The following is a 23,856-nucleotide window of genomic DNA, read 5'->3' as shown; positions in this document are numbered from 1 at the left end:
AATCTTGGCATTAGGAACAGGCAGTAAAATAGATCTATATAATCATCTGCAGAAGCAACCCATCTTGTAACAGGCCAAAGTCTCACAAGTATTTTATTTTCTTGGTTTTTATTTAGAACAGAGGTCTAGATTGTTGGGTGAACAGCTGGCCACAAAATAAAACGTTATTTACTAGCTACAGCCTAACCTAGGATGTAGGAGGTTCACCTTCCACTCTTTGTAGCTCTAGAGGCTCCCCGTACAATCACCAGCATTTGTACATGAGGAAAATTACTTCAAAATAACAACATACTGGAAAGCTTCCAAGACAACATTTTCCATTCCCTCTGTACATGCTGTGAATCACCTTACAAACAGCACAGCCCCAGAGAATAAGATCTCCAATGAGTTACTATCTTATCCAGGTCTCCTTTGTGAAAATGAGATCGTGCCTAACAAATTTAAGAACTCATTGGGGCAGGCTAAAATGCCATTGGCATCACCCCAGGGTCAGGAGTCTGCCCAGTTTTTACATGGCAGCAGGGGATTTGCATTTCTTAATATAAGTGCTGTTGTTTCACCCTTTGTACAGGAATGCCAACGACTGCCAGGGACGTGTGATTCCCCATAATCCCCCTGCAAAATGTACCTCAGAGGGGTTGTTCCCGTGTAGGTTACCACCACTGAGACACAAAGGCTTTGCCATGGTTCCAGTGAAATGCCTGACTTTTTCTACCTACAGCAGCAACACACAGCTAAAGGGAGCTGCTCACACTTGGTAAAGCAGAATAGCGTCACTCTGGCATAAATATGTTGCAGCTATGAGTATACAAATATTTCAGAAGGTAAACTGCACTTTGGTTTTGGTTGGTTGGTTTTTTAAAATACCTATCTTTTTAATTTGTCTGGTAAGCAGTTTGTGCAGAGAGAAGCATTATACAGTGCAAAAGTATGCTAAAATTGCATTTGCATTCTAAAGATAAAAATTACCATTAATCACATCTGAAAATAAGAGAGTCTGAAAGCACAAGATATATTTTTGAAGGGAAAAAGCGGTCACAACTACCAAAACACTTTCAGAAAGGAGGCTGACAAATTTTTCCTTCCTGTCCTCAAAAAAATAAAACTCCTTTAACTAGCTTGCACACAGCTAAACAGCTAAAACCAAACTGGTGCAACCTATATTACCAGTACAAAGTCAAAAATGTGCTCTATGTACTCCATTGACAAGGAATTTTGGAAAGAAACGTACCTATCAGCGCTACCACCAGCTGAATGACTTACCTAATCATCTACATAACAACATGACTGCCAAAAGCCACCAAGAGATTTCTCAACAGGGGGGACCATCCACATCAGCACTGCACTGCAGTGACTCACAGAACAGAAACTTTCCTGTTTCTTTGCATGGGCTTGGCTTGGGCTGGCCTCTTCTACTTGCAAAGTATCATCAGTAATTTTCACCAATCTCTATCTTTATTTTGAAGGAAGTTTGTTACAGTATGAATACAAAGAGGACACAGTCCTTGGACTCCATCACGTAGGTAGGCTGAAACTTTCTGTGTATTTGTATGTGAAGTGATGTATTCTGATTTCACCACACATTGCTGTAAGAACCAAGAAAGTCTTAACAAACTAATAGTAAGGGATTGTGCACACACTCATATGCACACAGACATGGAGAGAGCAAGCTTGCTTGTTAAAAAGAAAGTTAGCCCTACTTTATGTTTAGAAAAGAAAGGTCTCCCTTTAATAAAGCAGCCCATAGCCAAATCACAACCTTACAGAAGATAACTTACAGTGCACCTCAAGCAAGTTGGCAAATGGATATCAAAGACTCCCATGCTCTTTTCTTGAACCCACATCCACTCATGCATTTGTACAAGTGAATCCAAAACACTTTGTAGCCCAGCGCTATCAGCCTTTTTTGAAACAGTCTTCATCAAACTGCAAGCGGGGGAGGAAGGGGGAAGACAAAAATGACAGAGACATCTCTTCGCTTCCAACAATACCTGCACAGATATTCCCAAAACTGGATATAAAATATCCAATCTTGACAGGTAATTTTGCCCCAGTTTTCAAAAGGTCTTTTTTCAACCTATCAGAAGAGCTTTAAAATTCTTCTGTCTTTACCTGATCAAAATGCTGTCCTACCTCCTGCAGTCCTGGCATTCTTTGCGGTGAAACTGTTTCAGTATCAGTATCAATATTCAAATGTCAAGTTTGTGACACTACATTTCCTGTGCTATTTAGAACAGTCAGAACAATTATTATCCATGAAATATGAAACAGTAAATTTTTGCTACCTGCTTGCAATTTCAGCAGCCCTAACTGGGGCAGAACAGCACTTACACCAGTCACATGCCATTTTACATAGAAATGTATTGTTCAGCTTTTCCAGCAGTACTCATGCATTTCCCCAAATTTGATTTTGTTCTTTCTAGCAAAGCTACACATTTATTCTTTTTCTGAAGTGCACCAGCGCAAATAGATATTTTCTGAATATCTATCAAATTTATAGCATCTAGTATTTCAGACTTTTGTTCCAAATATATTCCCTATCTGATAGCAACTTTTACATATAGTAAACCACTGAGCTTTTTTGTTTGTTTGTTTTTAATATTTATAGAATAGTAATTCTGTCCTTTGTAGATTCTACTGCTCTTAAAAATATTTTGGCTTTTTTTTTTTTTCCTGTTTCAGTACTTAGTTGAGTCTCTGTCTTTTGTCATTACCTAGACTGTGGTCACGCATCTTTGGCTATAAGGGGTATTTTTATTGTAACATGTAGGTGTCTTTAAAAGCAACATATGTTAGAGCTGCACAGCTGAGAATGCACCGAACTGTCACTCCTTTCTGTCAAGTTGCCAAAGTTTTGGAGAAGCTTCTATATAATAGTACAAACTTAAAATAATGAATTAATAATAATACATACACAGAAAGGCACATGTTAAGGCCTTTTTCTCTGTGACAGAGAACAGCTTTATGAGGAAAGCATAAAAACTAACAGGGAACACTATAAAGTGTAGATCAAAATGAAATATCCAAAATATCTTAAGGAAAGCTTTATTTTCAGTGTATGGCCTGATGATGTCATAAAGTACTTCAGTATCACTGTACAGGTCAGTTATTTCCACTGTTCTCCCCTCCAAAACTAGAGGGTGATTTCAGAACATGTACACTCAGTCTTAATTCACTCCAAATTTGAGCCAAAGGGGTCTGATTCTAACACTCCAAAAGTCAACAGGAGGAAGCCAGTGGGAATGGGGCCTAAAACAACATGTCTACAGTAGTCAACAACTCTGAGTTATATAAATACTTGCTAATATATCTATATTGACTGGTCATCAACATTTCCATTATAATCCTTGTACTTAGGGATGTCTGTATGTTGGATGCTATCCATGCTTCTCGCCAGCAAGCTGAATTATTTTTGAGTGATACAAGGCACTCCCTCTCCTCTGGAGACCTGCAGACAACTAACAGAACCCTCATTTTTCACACAAATTAATAAGATACTACCATCTTCGGCTGAATTCCAGTTTACCTGCTTTGTTACAATGTGCTTTTGCAGGGCCATAAAAGGAAGCTTTGGGTTTGTTTCAGGAAATCAAGGGCTACCAGATTTTTCACGTAGTATGTCATCACGTGAAATCATCAGGGCTAGAAATGCAACAATGAAGTTTAAACAACAGCTTGTGAATAATGTGTCCTGCAATTCTTCTTCATTCTGTTTACACTGCATTGAGAGTTATAAATGAAGTAATAAACAGCAAAACCTAGTCTGCCAAAATAAGGAGCCTCTCACAAATGCTTTTAGAAAAAACAGATGGGGTAATACTAACATCACAACAGGTATCCTTCCCACTCCTATCAGCAAAACCATCCCTGAATTTGATCTCCTGTTGCACTCGGAAAGACAGTTATGTTTGTCTACAGAGCCTCAGCACTATTATAGCTGAACTCATTATTTTAAAGTGTTTGAAGTACCTTGAGCATAACAGAAGACACAGAAAAACAAATTCCATTAGACAATATGCAATTCATAGTAATGTTATTTAATTCACATCCACAACATAAACTGAAGCTGTTCCAAAAACCAAAAATGGTATATTTTGAGAAAAAATACTGGGAGCAAAACATAAAGCTTGACTTAGTTTAATCAACCTACCAAGACAACTTCATGTATCTTTCTAAAATGATCCCAAGTCTTCCTTCTCCCTTCTGCTCTTGGAATGATGCTAATATTAGGTCCACCAAACTACACGGATCAAGAATCAGCTCTAGAAGTAATTCTTATTTCTGCAGAAATCAATTGTTAGGGGTCCATTAGCAACAGTTTTTAAGAGCAATGTGATGTGAGTGGAACTGCTTCATGCACTACTTGAGCAGTCTAGCCAAAAGAATGGGCATACATGTTACCCTTAGCTTTTACAATGAAATATGACTGTTCCTTCTCTTGCCCTTCCAGGATTCCTCTGTACCTGCTAATTTATCTTTAGCCCCGCTGGGTGCCTGGAAACTGGACCATGCAATGTACAGGCACTTGCAAAATGGTCCTACCACTACCCCCCTGAATTTCCAACAATTTGCCCACATAAGATACAACCCTGCTGAGGAGAACTTGCTTTGAGACCACAGAGCACTCTGCTCTGTAGAAGCTGGGCCAGAAACAGCATTACAGACACCAGGAGGTAACAGAGGACTAGCTAAGTGAGGTGAGGTGAACCCTGTGTGGAGGCTCATGACAGGCCTTCTCCATGGCCAAGGCTTCTCAGTATTTTTTCTGAGGTACAAACACACAGAGTTTATGCACTTACGTTGTCAAGTTAGCAGCTTTGCTCTCAGTAGTAACCACAACTTCTTTTGAAGTCTTCAACTGAAGTTAAGAGATGACCCAGGTCAGTATTCATACATCACACACCACAGTGTTTCTCAAACACAAGAAAAAAAAAAAAACAAACCAGCAACAAAAAGCCTAGCTACAGAGTAAACACCACTTACACACACCACAAAAGCTCTTATTTTCCATGCCCATCCAAGAACACAGATTGTCCAAAGACTGAATACTGGCTTTCCACAAAGGACCTCTGAGCCCATATGAGTGTCTCAGCTCCCTGCCAACCTGCCTGCTCCTAACAACCAGGCACTTGCACATAACAGAACTGCCCTCAGCCAGCTACAGCAATGCACTTAGCATCCAGACAGTGGCTTCTTTTCATTCCATACCTTCTTGTACGGGCCTTTGTAAAACACACACACAGAAACTTTACTAGTACGGAGGGAAATCAGTGCCTACATCTGCAAAGCGCCGTGTTGCTAGCCAGAGACAAGGAGCACACAATTTGACGCTGAATGACTGCCAGCAAGGAGGAGTCCCAGCTTAAGGCCTCGAAACCGCTTGGAAAGCTGTTGCCCGGCTGATTACATCCCCACTGAAAGGGTAAGGCTTCGGACCAGTGTGCGCAGCAGATTAGACGCATGGCTCCCATCACCGCCAACAGAAGCTGCAGAGCTGAGCCGACACACGTACTCTGCAAGTACACCCCGGTGCGTACTCGCACTGTAACGCGCCTCCGAGCGACACTGCTATGAAAATAACTGCCATTATCACTGAAACTGTAGCCCACGGGCAGGGACCATAAATACACGCTAAACTCCCTCTGAAACGAACTGGTCCTTAAGAAAATTTTAACACCAAGTGAGAGTTGTGGTAAAACTCCCATCAAAAAAAAAAAAAAAAACAAAACAAAACAGTAAGGGCAGCGTCTCTCTGAAAAAAGGGACAATTTGGCATTTGCAGTGTGTTCAAGCTGATTCCTTGCCAGTAACTATTCAAAAAAGACCACTTAACAAGCAAACAGGTCTTCAGCACAACAAATAATAAAAAAGAGAGCAAAGCTTGTGCTATTTAAATATCATGAAACATTCTGCTAATCATGCACAGATGGAAGTACAGACGCTTCTGCCAGACGCCTTGTTCAGAAACTTTGCTCTATTTTTAATTATTTGATGCACAGAGGACCTGTTTGCTGATTAAAAGGGCACTGCCTTTAAAAGGACTCCATCAATATGGAGTCTAGCCTTGTTTTTAACAGAGGACTTTAAAAGTAGTAACTCATGCCTCCGAGCTCCCTGCACCAGTTTTTATAATCTTACAAGCATGTGGTTGGGGTTTTTTTCAGATGTTTCTCTCACCTTGGGAAACTGCCTATATAAAGAAAAAGTGAAACTAACTATATTCAAGTTACTGTTATATTCACTGAGTAAAACAACTTAGAAAATGTGTATTTTCCTCTAATATTCCTTAGTCTGTATCTTTTTATTGTTACTTATAATAAGAAGGGTTATCAATTTCCAGATAAAAGCATTATTTTTGATGGTTTTCTGTTTTGTCAAAAGCCTACTTTTTTGAGAAAACGTATCAATTCGAGAATTATCAACCAAATACTTACCACTGGGTTTTTTCTAAATCTGCCATAGCCACAATATTATTCCAACAGTCAGTTCGTGCCAAAAGCACACTGATACACCCACACACAAAAAGCAAAAAACCCTCACATATTTTCACTTCACACCTTAAGTGAACCTCACTCATTCAGTGGTTGCTTCATTCCAGTACTTCTCCATAGCAGCCCAGGAATTTTTCCTTCTCTGAAGAACCTCACTCAAAATGCATACTATGTCAAATTTATTTTCTTTTTCTGAATGAAGTGCTTTTCAAAAATTCTTTTTTTTATTTAACTTACATTTTATCTTGGAAGTTTCCTTACACATTACTACAGAACTTTACCACTGGATCAGAGTCATCATATGAATAGAAATGGAAGCCCAAAGAAGAGTGTCCAAGCTGCTACTTTTGTCCCATCAGTATGATACATGAAAAGGGTATCATATTTTTTTTAAATTTACATTAACAGTTTGAATTATTGCTATTACACAGTAAAAGAATCCTTCAATTAGCAGATCACATGATAACAAAGTAATAGTGACCCCATTATTTTATGAACAAATGACCCAAAGGGAGTGGCTCCTGTCTCATGCTCAGGTACAGAGAAAATAACTGAATGAGTTTTGGGGTTGTGGGTTTTTGTTTGTTTTGGTTTTGGGTTTTTTTTTTTTACAATGCCAGCATGTAATACTATACAAACAAATATATGCTACTGATTTGTTAGAGATCAGCAGAAAAGCTGTATAAGCAAGATGTCTGCTGAAGAGACACTGCAGCAGAAGCCAGGGAAGACTGGCAGGGGCATACGGACTGAAAATCCAATGTTCAGCCAGGGAAACAGGCACCCACAGAGAAGCTTCAGAGAAGAAATAAAGGGTCTTTACCCATGAGGAGAAGAGGAAGGCTGCATGGAGTGAAAGGCTTGTTCACGCAGGTCATTGGGGTTGCAAAGCTCAAAATCCAGCAATTACTAACTAGGAATGGAAGTAAATGAAATAACGCTCAAATTTGTGTTTCTGAAGAAAACTACTGAGGTATTGAAACACTCTAAGCAGAAATACATTTTAGACACAAACACACACACAAAAAATCAAACTAAAGAAAAGGCCAACACACAGTCTAAGTATCATGCAGGTAACACACCCAGCAACGGAGCTGTACAAGTAGGTCAGATATGCAGCAGCAAGAATTGCTGAGCATGGGAGAATCTTGGTAGAGAAGGCAGTAAGGAGAAAAATTAATTGGCCAGCAATAAGAGAATGAAGTCTGGAAATGGTTAAAACAGGACAGAAACATAAAAAGGCAAAACACTGCTTGAGCTATATAAAGAAAAATTAGTCTAATTCACCAACACATCCACCTGAACCATGACAAGGAAAGAAGACTGATGGCACTTGACTAAGAAACAGCTTTCACTCCCTTTCCACTTGGAGGAAAAGCCAAGCGAATGCTCTACTGCTGCCAAACAAGCAGTGTCTGATCAGAAATGCTGACCTGCCAGCAACAGCTCTGAGTCCAGAGGGCCCTGACACACCCCGGAGACCCTAGGCTCCATCACACGGCATTTACACCCTCATGGCTCCTTTTAAACCATCCAAGTAACTAACAGAGGTGGAAACCTGACCTCTTTTTTCACCTAGCCTTTGGCTGAGCACCTCAGTGCAATGTGGAACACATGCAGTTCACGTTTAATAAGATGAGGAGCATTAAAACCCCCGGCTGCTGCAGCATTACAGGTTTCATAGAGACACTCTGGCTGAGCTGTGTGAACAGCACCAAACACTGCAGCCAGCCAGCTGACAGCTCAGATAAACGCTCTTCATAGCAGAGCTGCACACATAGCAGAAGTGTGTCTTAGTTTGCATTTCTCCCATTCCATACAGCCAACATGACATTCAACAAGTTTGACTCCTTAGGTAACGGGTGTACTTGATTGCTGATGTTTAATGCAGTTCAGATGCTTACTATAAACCTTCTACCCACTTCAATTTTCCTTAGGGCTCCTTCTGGCTGTAAACTAACAGATAACAACATCTGGACAATACCATCACGTAATGTCATATTTTCACTCAGGAATTACTTTAATTTCCTCAGTCACTACACACCATATTTCCTCTGAATCTGCAACCAAAACAAACTAGTTTGTGAAGCAACCAAAACAAACTAGTGGTGATCAAAAAATGGTAGGATGCACACATGCTGGTTTGTATCACTCTCACAGCTGAAGACCAGGCAACAAGACTTAGTTATTCTGTCATCTAGTACAAATATTCAGTCCTTTCATTATTGCAGTATCACATGTATTTTAAGACAGTATGTAACATACTTGCGAGCTATCCAAACACATACCCAGTGCAATTTTAAACTACAGATCTATGGTAGAGGTCTATAAACTTCACCATCATCCTCTTTCCCCATAAAATAGAACACAGATGTGCTACACATACTGACATGTCACTTATCTCCCCACAATTTAATTAAGCAACTGTCAAGTTCACAAAGGAAATCACAAGGGATTTTTGAGACTGTCATTAACAACAGAAATATCAGGCCAGATCACAGCAGAGATCCAAGAAAGTTTAGCAAGCCTGCTAAGTAGGAAACCTGAAACTCTAACCCTAATTCAAAGAGGACACAGGCAAGTCCAATGTAAAGAGGTGAACCAGCTCCTCAGTTCTGCAAACAAGGAGATGCAAAGGCAAATAATTTGACCAGATGTACCAGGTCATCTTTGGCTAGTCCATCAGCCAGTGTTGCTCACAGAGGACTCATTATAGCATGGCCCAGGGCAGCTGTGGAAAAAGGGAAAGAGAATCCAGATGAAAGAAACGCAGTATCTAGGATGTATCACTCTCATATGTAATAAAGTAAGAGGAAGGTACCATTGAGTGCCAGGGAAGAGAACAGCAGCTGTCAACAGAAAAACCTTCTTCGTATGTTAATTGTTGGGTTTTCTTTGTTTTCAACCAGACGCCCAAATCTTAAGACATTAGTATGTAATTAAAATCTTGTGTTAAATGAAGATCACGTTCACAATATTCATATGTTACTGTTTTATTAATAGAAATAGTATTGATGCATTCACTTCAGAGTTTGAGTTGATGATCCTTGTGAGTCCTTTCCAACTCGGAATATTCTGTGATTCTGTGTATTGGTGTTTCTAGGGCTGAACATTTTAGTCTAAAATTCAATCTCAGTAACAAGCAACACTGCCTCCCCTTGCTGAGGGAAGAAAATACCCTGGTCCAAATATGTGGTCTTTTAGTACAACCTCTTCTGAAATCATAGGCAGTGCTGTCCAAGCGGAGTCTCAGCCTTTGGGGAAATGCTGCTAAGCCTGGAGAGAGTGTTTCACAGGTGGACAGAGACCATCTCTGAGTAGGCAGTCAAAGATTGGCCTGAATCACCATCTAATAACTCTTTGGCTGCCTCTGGGAAATGAATATGACATCACAGCTCGGGATGTAGGGCCCTTCACAACAGTTATAATGGTTCGTAGAAGGATTTGTCAAGGAACAACTCCCAGCAGTGTAAGCAAACCTTCATATCACAGGTGGGGCATTTTGCTCACTGTCATATTTCTTTTCTGATTCTTACAGAGGATTTCTGTTTTCAGCAATGCCTATACAGCACTACCTGAGACACCCTGACTCATTAAAAAATTAAATAGGATAAAATGTGTCAAAAAAAATTTAAAAATGGTTCAATGACCTTCTGTGGGGCTTCAATTGCTTGTGTTGTTATGCTCCCTACTTACTGCATTTTACAAAATCTGAAATTTTATATGTTTTGCCCTCTTGTATCTTTGCTTTTAAAACACGACACACTCTCTTAAAAAAAAAAAAAAAGTCCAAAAAGGAAAATGGGACACTTTTTTGTATTAAAAATTAAAAAAAAAAACCAAACCCAAGCTACAGCAAACATACAGACAGATAGAAAGTAAACGTGTTCATATTTGAATTTTGTACTTCAAGCCACCTTTGATCAACTTGATTAGTAATCCTTTCAAAAAGATTTTATAGCTGGTGTACTTCAAGAACACAATTAAAGTAGATTAATCTGTTCTGCATTATGTGTTTCATAAAATTACTGTTCCTCTGATTAATTTTGCTAAAAAACACATGTAACTATCTACCATTTTTCTCATTGATAAAACAAGCTTGTGACACAGCTTCCAGTACTGGCCAAGCAACAGCATTGTGAATATCTAACAAATCAGCAAGCCCGATGATGCAATGTCATGTGAGCTAATACACAAACTACTGCACTTTTTATTCGTGGAAAAAAAAAATAGCCCAATTCTCAGCTTATAGCACCAACTCAGCTACAATGGAAATCTACAGGCATCAGTATCTGTGAAATAATGCCACCAGCTAGTCAAAGTGACTGTAGCTGATCCATAAACCTTTCTCTACTGAAATCAGTAACAAAGTCTTATTCAAATTAAACAGTATGGTTTTGCATGGCTGAATTTCAGAGACACTGTAATAAACAGGACCCATCTGATTCCTGATCTGCAAAAGAGACTCACTTTGACCTTACCATGACTGCCATGAGCAGGCTGATGTCACTTCACCCCATAAATCCCCTCGCCTGGCGCTGTAGCTAAGCACTGCTGAACTCAGGTACCCTCTAGAAACACTGCGATGTTGTAATTAGCAGTGAGACTTCCAATGCATTCCCCAGCCAGATACAACAGTTGCTGTGGCCACTAGAGTAAAAGAATGTGAAAAGGGATTGGGGAAGAATGAAAAAGACAGGTAACAGCAGAGAAAACACGGTAAAATCTTATCTGTCTCATATTAAAAGAACGCAATAATCACCAGGAATCAGCTGAACTGTCAGATAAGTATTATAAGAAACAGTAGGGTTTTTAAAAGAAAAAAATTTCCATTAAATTGATTATTTCAGTGGAGATACACAGAAGATATAAGCTTTTGCTTCTTGATGTCTAAATTACATTAGGTTTAGTTTTGTCTTTTTTTGAGAAATTATGTATTTAAGATTCTGTTCGCAGTGTAACAGTAATCTAAACCCTTCCTTTATTTTTTGGCAAAAGCTGCGCATCACTCACATTCAGCTGTTAACCGTGAACTGTTCACGTCTTAGTGTTGTTTCATTGTTCCTATGGCAAGGCTAAACAGCATTTCTAAAACAATGATATCCCCAGGCCTGCACTGTAGTTTCTGAAGCACAGATTAAGCACAGTATTCTGCCCAACAAGCTCATCACTGTTAAGTAACTCATCAGAAAATAAAGAGGGAATTATCAAATGGGAATTGCCAAGTAATTAGTTCTCTGAAGCAGATGACATACAACTGTTAAAGGGAGGGGCTTCCCTGTTAGTCATATGTCAGAGTAGAGCCTATTAATCTGTAAATAAAAATGCAGTACATATGATTAGTGCCAAGGGGTTTCTAACAGCTAGTGGTACATGGAGAATAAAGTTACAACTTCTTGTACTGTAATAACCTACTAGGATTTTTTTTTCTCTTGTATACAGTGAATTTTCAAACCATTCTGGATCTGCTTGTTGTCAGACTACTTTGGAAAAGCTATGAATACAGCACAGTATCAAGTAGGGAATGTGCTCAGGGCCTACGGAAAAGGAGAAATGCCTTTACTATCATATACATTTGAAAATATCACTTTCTATTCAACTACTACACATGGCACTGAAAAGGAACTGCACGAAGAAGAAAATATTCACAAGTACGAAATATCTGAGCACAGTAAGGGATTAGGCCTGTTAAGACTTTCTTTTAAGTAGCTAGCCTCACAGAAATGTTAAACATACAAAACTGCAATGGCCTTCATGCCTTTGGGTATCTGACAAACAAAAATATGGTAACTGTCACAACCACACTCCAATATGAGTGAGAAACACTTTAACATTTGTACTTTTTTACAGTTCAAGGAGTGACACAAAAAATCCTGAAGTCAGGTTTATAGCTAGTTCTAAATAAGTAATTGATGAGAAAATAAAGAAGTAATTATCAAATTTAGGGTTTGCCTCTATCACTATCACTATGAGAAACCCCTTAGTCAACACATTTAAATCCAGATGCTGCCACCTGGGCTAACTTTTGACCAAAACTATACCCGCTGGTACAGAAGGCTAACTTTCACCCAAAACCATACCCAAAACCATGCCCAGGAGGGGGGCACACACACAGACTCAGGCGTATACACAACTTCATGTCACATCTAGTCACCTCACCACTTTTCGGCCCCCAGGACACAGAAGCTCTCCAACTCTCTCATACTTACACTAACATCCAAAAGCCTACACTTTGAAAGTAATGCTAACAAGTTGCAGAGCATGGGACAGCAAGTTTCTTATTCCATTTGATACACCTTCTTAAAACACCAAAGTGGAAGGTGAATCAAACCTCAGATTGTGGCTTGTATCACATTATGAACATGTGTCTTGTATTTTTATGTAGACAGACCACTACACACAACTGCATTTACACTTCGGACTGTGTATGAAACTTTCTATCAGTCAGACACCAGACCTTCAGTATCTGCTGAAGGAACAACAGAGCAAAAACATGAAAGGTTACAGCTGAGGTGAGGAGACCACAAAGCCTCACATCTCAATGCCTGCACTCACAGCATTTCATTTAATTTACCTTTGAGTTACCCACGCACAAAACAAACAATTTAAAAAAATAAAATTATTTCTAATTACTATCCTATTATACCTAGTTCACAGCTCCATTTCACCTGTGCTCTTAACATGCTAAAAATCTCCACTGCCTATCTTCTTTTAACCCTACAGCTACTGTAGACCTTCATAAACAGCATGAGAGGGAAGAAATAAAACCAGCTATGATAAAAGGACACTGAAATGATAACCAAAAAGCTACCATTGCACACAGTAATATAGAGACAGATTGGCTCTTTTTGTGGTCCCTATTAAGTATTTTAAAAGGGCAGATTGTTGTCTGTTTACAGAGAGCAGTAGCCAGAAGCCTGCGTAAAACAGAAATTATGTCTTATGTACAAAATAAGCTACAATAGATAGTGTACAGACATACTTATTGAAAATTCCGCCCCAAAAATTTTTTTACAAATGGGCTGCAGCTGTAAATTCAACCCAGCACTATAATATGATTCATAAATATCAAGTGACTTGACAGTGGAAAAGATTAAAAAGAACTCTTTAATTGTTAAAATGTCCAGTGTATCATGCAAAATCCACTCAAGACAACTGTTTAAAAGAAAGCATTGAGTCATTTGCCTACGTGGAAGGAGGCAGTGCATACTGTGAACAAATAACAATAGAGAGAATAACAAAACAAATAACAGTAGAGAAGGCTAAAATTAACTAAAAAAAAAAGCAAAGCTGTATCTATTTATTTTTATTTCATTTTATTTTTACTAAACCCCATTTTCTTATCCAGGCAAGATGCTTAGCAGGCTCTGGAAAAAATGCTGCTGCTTGATTTGGAAGGGTAAGCACACTGGAGCTCACACACGGCAGCGACATTACTCCCTGAAGCCACACAAATCCTCAGGTGAGTAAAGCCATGAACGCACATGTAGGGATATTAGGTCTCAAGAACAGTTTCTGAGATCTCATTTTTGGATGTGTTCAAATGCATCCAATGTTCAGTCTCTCTGACAGACACCATGGTAATAACTCAGGTCTGCCTGAAACAAGAGCAGAGCTGTCACTACCTTCACCCCAAAATAAATGCAATTGCCACAAAGACAATGGGCCTGAGTATGAGATATTCTGTCTTAAGCTGTGAATCTTACCTGTGGCTGCTCACTGCATGGTGCCAGGTCACGTTTCTTTCATGTGTTACTACTGTGAGCTCCTGCCTGGTTCTCCCAGTAGAGACAGAACACTTGTAAGCAGGCAGTGTCTATCTCAACAACTTTTATCTCACTTATTTAGTTATACAGTGGGCCTGATTTTGATTGCTCCATAGAGATGACGAGAACTAAATAATGAGGTCAACAGAAATACCCCAAATTCAGTGACTAAAAAGTCCAACAAGAAAAGAAGCTAAACTAAATCTAATCTAAGACCCCCAAATACAACACTATACTTCAAGTTGAGCTGGTACAGAAAAAACAGCAGTTTATAACTATATTCCTGTCGTGCCTCTGCACCAGACTTCACTGGGTTACATTTTTTATCCAAAATGTTTGCTTAACATCTAATATATTCTCTCTTCTGCAATTGCAGAAAATGCCAGATGCTAAAATATTCAAGGTGACTTAGCAATACATTGTGGGTAACACAATCTGATTATTCATAGGATTTGACCAATACGCTATAAACTATTATTTTTTCTAATTAAGAAATACAAGCCTTTCCTTGAGTAATCACTTCCTCAAATAAATACATTTTCATACAACCCAAGTTTACCCTGAAAAAAAATGAAAAGCTTTGTGGAAATGATAATGTCTTAACAAAAAGCTTCCTTCTATCTCCCAAGCCAATAGCTAGTCACTACTATAGCTGCTACCAAGCCAGTTTTCTTCCAAAATAGAAAGACGAAGTGTGTCAGTGCACAGGGCACTTTGTGTGGTTTTTCACTCTCAAGAAATTCTTATTGATCTGAAGAGATACAGTGGTTAAAATCTACCCTCACCATTCAAGATCATTTGTAAACCATAACAGACATGTCTTTGCACATAAGTACTTGCTTAGGCAACTTCCCTTTAAAACACAGCACCCTTCCCCACAGCCACAATAAAATGTAAATTATGGGCTGCATACTTTGCTATGACATGCTGTATACATTAAAAAGTTATTCTGCAATGGACTTTCTGATCAGCCTCACATACATAAAATGCTACAGTAATTAAGTTTTCTGGTAGTAAATTAAAAAAAAAACAACAACTTTGATTTTCTGCAAGTAATCACTATATTTAATTTTCTTTCATTTAAAGACACAAGCAATTTTATTATGACCCTTTATCTTTTTTTTTTTAAAGCATTAGCAGTATTGCCAATCCCAAGCACTTAAAAATCATAGAACAGGTCCAAAAAACCAGGCTGGCTTAATGACAATCAGATTAAAGAAATAAAATAAAAATTTATGTTCTTTTTATTGGCAGTACGATTGTTGAGTCTTGGGACTTGGTTTTTTAAAAGTATTCTCCACAACCACATGGGAAGAAGAGAGAGAGGAAAGGGTGAGCAGACTGATATATGTGCACTATTATATATGTCTGACTATGATATTTCAGGGAACAAAATCAGAAGAATTTAAAAGATTCCTCAAACCAGAATAAAAGACACCTAGACACATCAGCAGTGACTAGTCATCCTAGGAAGTATTTTTATGCCAGATAAAGTTTAATGCACAGGAGGAACTTGGGACAGTGGAAAAGGCAAGCAGGTGGCAAGCAACAGGAACCACTGAAAATGTTCATAAAAGTGCAGGAAGGATTTATATCATTTTACACATGGCATTTTACAACAAAAATCGAAGTCGGTCAACTTTTCCGTTCATACTATCATCTTTTAGTAACCCAATGTGCTCTGATCTGAGGTGAGCATAAAACCACTCATCTGGAACCCACTTGTCCTGTAAGTCACTGAACTGAGTCACTAGAGTTAATGGAATTTTTCTGAGTAGAGTTTCTCAAGGACCTCTACTGCCAGGCAAGGGAAGTACAAATGTATCAAGGGTAGGTAATCACACAGACAGCAGGAAGGTGTGCACGCTTCTTAAAGCCCAGAGCAGACAGTGTATACTTGTCATAGGAAAATAAAAGCATTGCATTCTCACCTTATTGGCAGTGCATAACTTTATGGTGAAGACAAAAATGAAGGTGGTCACTGTCCTACAGGGTCAAGAATAAATTCACAGCTTGTATTGCTTGCCCATCTGGTTTGGCCCACGATGTGACTGTTGATCCAGGAGTTGAAGAGATGGAAACCAAAATAAGAAGAAACAAAAGCACAGTTAAGAGTCAAGCAATTTACAACATGCTAAGACATTCCAGTGAAGACAGAGAGAGGCTGCATTTGCTATTACTCAAGCACCAATAAACTATAGATTTAATCCTGCAGACAGAGCACATACAGTAGAGAGTAGAGCCCATTTATTCAAACCGAGTGCTCTTTTCCTAAATGTGATCTTAATGAGGTGAAGAATCATAAGCGAGTTGAGATGACTGCCTTCACTGCCAAGAGAACATATTTTATTTGAGAAGCAGCCGCATCCTGAAAACACACTGCTGCAACTACTACTATTAGGTGAAAAATAATCACCTTTTGGACCGTGACTTTATCTTGTACACTATTTTGTCATTAATGGTGGCATGCTAGAGTCGATGCCTACTACTGCGAAGTCCCAAGTAATATAAACAAAGCAAAACTCTACCAATGTGATTTTTTAAAAAATTTCTGTAATTTTGCTCAGTAAAATTATAAAGAGCCAGCACTGAATTTCTGCTGACATCATGTATTAAACAAAATACATTTGGGTTTTTCACTTGGAATCTCACCAAATATTTTTATCACTCTTGGTACAATAAAAGGATTTAGTGGGACCATTTCTCCCTCACTGAGAAGCATTTCTGTTGTTTCAGTTATGAGCATACTTACTAGTTCCTATTTATGGAAGGATTTACATGCATATTTAACTCTAGATGGGTTCTTCAATCAATTCTTATTCAGCAAAACCCTTACTGGGACACGTACTAAAGTAACTTTGCAGACTGGGACCAATGAATGCATACAGATCTGCACATGTTGTACAACCACCTCAGACTACAGCTTTATGAGGAAAAAAACCCACGAAGAATTACATTCTCAATACGTGCACTGAGATCAGAAAGGAATTATGGTCATCAATCTGGTTTTTGTCTTTTTGCAAAAGTCAGGAGTCTACAAAGTTTCTTACATTTTAAAATATTAGTCATGCATCACCTCAGTCAAAACAGAGTAAAAATCTTAAACTTCCTTATATAAAGAATGTGAACCACTGAATAAAACTCCAAAATACAGTGCCTTCATCCAAATGCCTATTTATTTATTTATCACACTTGTATAAAAGTAAAACGAAAGGATGAGGTCAGGATTTTCACTTTGCAAAGCTTAGGTTATTGAAGTCATCAGAATATAGCATGTCAGTTCTTCGCAATGAAATATTTACCTGTACCAAGCCTGCCATACTTTTGTTTCTTGTGCTAATCATGTTTTTATCTGTTAACGCAGAGTTGGTTACAGCAGTCTCAGAAGATAACTACAACTAAATCTGTTATCTGCACTCCCTGCATTGTACACACCGTACCCGTACGGTTCTCCAAAACAGGCAGATCATTCACAGCCTGCATGCTTATAGCTGAGGCTGTCACACAGCCTGACTTCTCTCAAGCAGCATCAGAGTGAGCTGCCTCACATGCTGGAGTAGGTTTGCAGCCAACCAGTGCTTTCAGACCACCTATGCAATTCTGACACGCATTTCCTTTACAGCCTGCCATACTTCTTTATTGCATTTCTCCTTCAATTAGTACACCAAAACAAAAGAAGTGCATTGTATGAACAATGACGATGATAATCCTGACTGCAACTTACTAAGATGTGCTGCTAAGCCTCAGCAAGGGGAAAATTAGGGCTTGATTTTGTTTTACTAGCTATGTTACTAAAACAATTGTTTTTAAATTCTAACGTTGAAATCCTTAGTTGATTTTCAGGTGACTGCATCCAAGTGTCTATTTTCTTAATTAATGGGAAACTAGGCCACTGGATCTATTATATAAAAAATGTTGTTAAGTGAAATTCCAGGCCTCTTGTAAATGTCTTTTAAAACAAACCTATTTTTCTCAACTTTTCGAAATAAATTCAAGCAGGCCAGAAAGGTAAAGAAGAAAAGTTGCACTGTTTATTTTCAAAAAGTCTTTTAACTATGTATATATGGCCTTTTTGAAAGCAATTACTTTCTAACACTCTTAGTCACACAGGTAATTTGTCTTACAATAAAATATGTATAAGCAGCATGCGGCACACAAAGGCTCACACTACAGGAGTCATCCTGCGCGCGACTATTCCACTTTCTCCAGCCAGTCCTCCTAACAAGCTCTTCTATTTCAAGCCACCTCCTCAGTATGGAAGCCCAAACAGAAGCGGACACACCGAGCAGAGGATATTCTCTCCTAACCAGAAGGGCAAGTTAGCTGAGGCACTGAAAAGCTGCACTTTGGGTGCAGAAAACTGCCCGCAAACGCCCTTTCCCCTTGTCCCTCTGAGAAGAAACACCTCTGTTCAGCAAACAGGCTGCGACCTGCAAACTCATCACACCAAACCCAAGACCACCAGCTGCCTGTTACCACAAAGCTGAACCACCAACAGGCATTTCTCATTACCTCCTCCTTCAGCTCCAATGTTTTAGCACCAGAGAGATTAAAATATCTATTTTAGAGCTATTTCTAGATTGCTTTATGCTCCAGCCTGGTACTTACAAATGCTCAGGAGCTGTGGGTGCTGATGATTTCTCATCACTGAGACACGAAATCCTCCAGGCCAAGTTCAATATTAGTGTAAGTCCACACAAGATTAGTGACTGGAATAGGGGTGTTACCCACTTCTACAGACACTTAATGCAGCTTCTTAATCAGGCAAAAATCCTATTTAAGCCCACAGTGCTTTTTGCCATGAAAAGTAATATAGAGAAAATAACAGTGAGACGCACCAGATCACTTTCTGAGCTTGGTTACTCTACTACATGCCTGGATTAAGTCCAATAAATGGAGTTATTCTAGATATACACCCATGTAAGTGGCTCACAATCCCGTCCCCTGGAGTCGCTCCAGATTTATGACATTAGAACACAGTGCCAAATTTGGTGCTTTTAAAAAATTATACCTACATTTGTGGAAAAGTGGCTTAAAAGAGCAATGTTTAAACACTGAGAATGAAGACAAATATACATTGCTTGATGAAACACGTTTTTAAGAGCAGCATGCAGTTCGAAGCTAATTCTTTGCATATTCTTTCAAGGTATTATAAACTGTGGCAAAAAGTCTCCTGCTCTGTGGCTATAATATTTTGATGAGCACAAACACAAAAAAATTAAAATGAAAGAAATACTACTACTGGAAATGAAGTGTTTGCTGAGGAGAAAATTGTTTTTAGTAGCATATACTTAGGATTTTTTCAAGAGAAACTGCAGTCAGCTTTAACCTAGAACACAAAACCTTGCTAAGAACTATGACAAGGCTTAGCAAACCTAGAGTGACAACAGTGATATCAAGTATCACTGATTTTCATTTTACCAGGCAGAGGGTGTAAAGTACAGTACACGAGTGAAGAATAACAAACCTGTGGCCTAAAATGTGAATGCTGGAATGGGAACTGTTCCAAACAACATGACAGCCACCAAACAGTTAATCCAGACAAACAGGAGGGAAAAAAAAAAAAAAAAAAGGAAAACTCTGAAGAAACTTTTATGCAAGCTTTTATAAGCCAAAAGCATTTTTACAAAGTACCCCACCTTCGTTAATTTGCTAGTAATACACGCAAGTGGAGCTGACGATTTGGCTAACCTGCTAAGCGTGCCATGTACGGTCCCATCTGCCTGACACTACCGCAGGCAAAGAACACTCTTCCCAAGAAGTTCAGCCATTAGGAACCCACCGCTGGCATCCTTCAATTTTCAGCAAGCCCGAAGCGGTGCCCACGGCACACACAGAGCTGGCGGTAGCCCTCTGGGTCGCCTGCCAGCCACACACACACACACCTGGCTGGACGGTGAATACGGTGAATCCCGTCTGTTACCATGGCAGCCTGATCTAATTACATGACTGATCAGGGCTGGAGTAAGCACACTGAAAGCCTGCACCGCTGACATGTCGCTACATGATGAGAGAGACAGACAGACAGACAGCCGAACACGAAGGAAAACCTATCGACCTCTGCCTTATGTAAAAAGTGAGATTACAGCCACCCTTTCAAAATAACTGCTGTCTGTAAAATACCGGGTCGGTTTTATGAACAAATTAGGTGCAATAACGTACAGTTACTACTATTATCTCACATCACAAAAATAACTACAGCATAATATTTTCACTGGCCATTCTCAATTTCCCTCTCCCCCATTCATAACCCTTGCTCCTTATGATAAAATTGCACCGTCTCCATCACCCAGAACAAAAATAGATTAACACGAAGCCGGGATTTTCCTTTAGGGGAAGGCTTCATTCGAAACTGAAATTAAAAGTCCTTGACTTCTCGGTGTGTCAGCACAGTAACTCACTATTCCTGACAATATCCGACGCGTAAAGTAACCATTACTGCATGAAATACATAACCATGAGTGTTAAAGGTTAAAGTGTAAGCTGTGTTACAAAATATGAATTTCTTTACCATATGAAAGGGAAAAGGTCTCCAGCAAAGGTCATCTACCTGCACACCCCCGCCAATCTGTACACAGAAATCATTTGTAAAGAGGAAGGTTTTACAAACACGGATTTCTTTGTCTGAGCATAATAGGAATGCTTAAAATTTTTCCCCAATTCTATCTGAAGTTTGGGCTCACGGGGGAGAGATGCTGCTCGGAGGAGTCCCTATTACACAGCATACGGTAAACAAAATAAAAATAGCCTGTCGCTCTCGTTGTCTACACAGTGCATTATATAACGGGCTTCCGACTTGTTTTCTTTTCTATTATTACTCTTCAGTAATTCCTCCTCTTCAATAATATGTAAATCGCTCCCAATTCTGTCATTTTATTATTACAGCTATTACTATTACAGTAGGAGCTAATGCTTTTCCAGCACGCTTTAATTTAGACTTCAATATTCTCAGGAATCGCATTGACGGATTCAGCACCCACAACCGTACACGGGGTCATTTATTTGTTTTTCTGCCAGTAAATTAGGATGCCTCAGGAATAAAAAAAAATGACACTAAAAAAAAATAATAATAAAAAAAAAAAGCCGAACCACCACCAAGCAACCCCAAACTCCCGCAACCGAACCACCCCCACCCGACCCAAGCAAACCCGGAGGTGGCGGGGCATCGGTGAGCGGCAGGAGGGCAGCGGCCGCCGCTGGCGCCGAGCTGAGCCCCGGGGCGGCGGCGGTGGGGGGAGCCCCGGTCCCGCTCCCCCTCGGGGCTCCGCCGGCCGGATCCCCTGGCCGCAGACGGGCAGCGGGGCGGCGGCCCTCCGGCGCTCCCCTTCCCCCATCCCTCCCGCCCCGTCCCTCCCGGCAGTACCGGGTGGCGTCTGCAGCCGGCCTGGGCCCTGAGTGAAGCGGAGCGGGGCTGCTGCCGGGCACATCCCAGCGCCAGCGCCGCCTCCTCCACCGCCTCCTCCTCGCTTCATTCACCCTCCGGCAGCCGCCCAGCCCCGTACTACATACGCCGTGCGGCGGCGGCGACCGGCCCTGCCGGCGACCGGCCCCGCGCTGCGCCCCGCCGGGTCCGCCCGGCGTACGCGCCCCGCACGGCCCCCCCGCACCGCGCTGACACACACGCGCGCACACACATCCACGGCACCGCACCGGCACGGCACCCCCCGCACTCTCACACACACGGCACCGCACCGCACCGCACGTACCGGCACCCTCCGCGCACACACACACACACACACACACACGCATCGCACCCCCCGCAAACACATACACACAAATACACGCACGGCACCGCACACACACACCGCACCGCAACCCCCGCATACGGGCACCGCACACATGCACCGCATCCCGCGCGTATATATTTTTATATATATATATATACACACACACACACTCACACTCACGCACAGCACCCCCCCCCCCCCCGCACACACAGTCTCACAGCGCAGTCTCACACACCCCGAGTCCGCCGCCGCACCGGGGGCAGCCGCGGCTCGCAAAATGTCCACCGTTCCCGCGGCCACCCACACCCCGCCCGGGCCGGGGGGAAGCGGGAGGGAGGGAGGGAGGGAGAGGGGGGGTGAGGAAGAAGGAAGGAGCCGGCGCGGGGGGGGGGGGGGCAGGGCTGTACGAGCGGCTCCCGCTACGGGGCCGCCCCGTCCCCTCGCTCCCTCCCGTGTTCCCGCATCCCCACTCCGCTTCCTCCGCGGCACCCTCGGTCATTTCACGGCCGCCCCCTCTCCCTCGCTCCCTCCCTCTCTCCCCAAGGCCGGGCCCGCGGCGGCAGCGCCTGCGGGCCAGGCCGGGGGCGGCCGCAGTGAGGCGGCTGCAGCCCCGCGGCAGGGTGGACACTGCGCTCCCCTTCCCCCCCCACCCCAGCCCCGTGTTTTTCCAGCTGGAAATCGACGGAGGTTTGCAGCCTAAACAAGGGAAGAAGCCGGGGGTAGGGGGTGGGGGAGGGAGGCAGAAAGCAGAGGAGGAAGAAAAAGCCACTTACTGTAAAGTGTCAGTGGAGGTGGGGTTGGCGGGGGTGGGGGGGTCAGAGAGAGACTCGCACACAAATGTCTTCCTAGCTGATCACGGGGGGTGGGTCTGCTTTTTTGTTTGTTTGGCTTTTTTTCTTCCCCCTGCAGTGACACAGGTCCGGGATGTCTCCACCACTGTAGTAGAAATGATGTCTGCGGTACAGCGCTCGCTCCCTCTCCTCTCTCCAGCATGTAAATGGGTAATAGAAGCCAAATATGGAGCAGTTGGCTGCCTCTGCAACAGCTCAAGGATCCTACTTCATGCAAAAGGCGGGGGGGGGGGAGGGGGGAGAAGGGAGGAGGAGGTGGAGGAGGAGGAGGAGGAGGCAAGGCAACACTCTGGCAGGCGGCCAAGAGAGCCACACAGATTATTGCATACGCACGGCACCGCCGGGCCAAGGCGGCCTTAACCCTTTGCGGGGCCGCCGCACGCTGCCCGGGGGCGGGGAAGGGGGCTGGGGGGCTCGTCTCGACACTTACCTCCTCCTTCCCCTTGTAACACTTCAAAGGCCAGGCTGGCTCTCTACGGTGGGCTTAAACCCTGCGTACACCAGTGTTCCCGAGAAGTCCCCGCTCCTGTGGCAGGCTGCGTTGCGCGGATCTCAAACCACTTTGCAGGCGGAAAGAAATGAGATGGGGAGGGGAAAAAAAAAAAAAAAAAACCACACCAAAAAAAAAACCAACCCCAAACCTATATTGTTTAAGGGGGAAGAAACAGGCAGCTAGCGACGCGTGCTGTCCTTCAGAAATGGCAGGGAATGCTGTTTTAAAGGATGCATGAAAATCGGTTGCTCAGTCAAGGCTGGTCTGTCTCTCTAAGGGAGGAAATAAAACTGTGCTGGAAGCCAGGGAATGCTCTGAAGCAGCCTCTGCGAGAGTCAGAAGAGGGTGATTTTATTTAAGATGCCATATTGCATTTCACTGTGGAGAACTGTGAAGTGATTTAGAGCAAGAGCCTGCATCCCACTCCCTTTTTCTGAATTAGTTTTATTTATCTGGATCCTTGGCATATGCTTGAGTTGCTTTGTAGAAAGTACCTTCCACTTCATTCAGACCAAAGAGGCTCTGACT

The 23,856-nt window shown here is 41.6% G+C and overlaps 1 protein-coding gene across 20 annotated transcripts in view; it reads right to left on the bottom strand.

Annotated features, from left to right (window-relative positions):
* The window catches only part of ATXN1 (ataxin 1), a 348,923-nt gene that overhangs the window by 203,772 nt on the left and 121,295 nt on the right, over window positions 1-23,856 (bottom strand). For 12 of the 20 annotated variants that reach the window (XM_064664947.1, XM_064664927.1, XM_064664960.1 and 9 more), the window contains exons 1-2: window positions 22,758-23,072; window positions 16,189-16,308 (exon numbers count right to left, since the gene is read on the bottom strand). The gene's annotated coding sequence lies outside the window, so the exon portion shown is untranslated. Of the gene's footprint in view, window positions 1-16,188; window positions 16,309-21,405; window positions 21,524-21,620; window positions 22,133-22,219; window positions 22,421-22,757; window positions 23,073-23,265; window positions 23,847-23,856 lie in introns of those variants that run through there. The other 8 variants (XM_064664937.1, XM_064664968.1, XM_064665019.1 and 5 more) reach the window with 6 other exon arrangements.

Source organism: Pseudopipra pipra, chromosome 1 (assembly GCF_036250125.1).
Source record: "Pseudopipra pipra isolate bDixPip1 chromosome 1, bDixPip1.hap1, whole genome shotgun sequence".
Lineage (NCBI taxonomy): Eukaryota > Metazoa > Chordata > Aves > Passeriformes > Pipridae > Pseudopipra > Pseudopipra pipra.
Note: the sequence above shows the minus strand (reverse complement) of the source record. Positions and strands in the feature narration are given on the sequence as shown.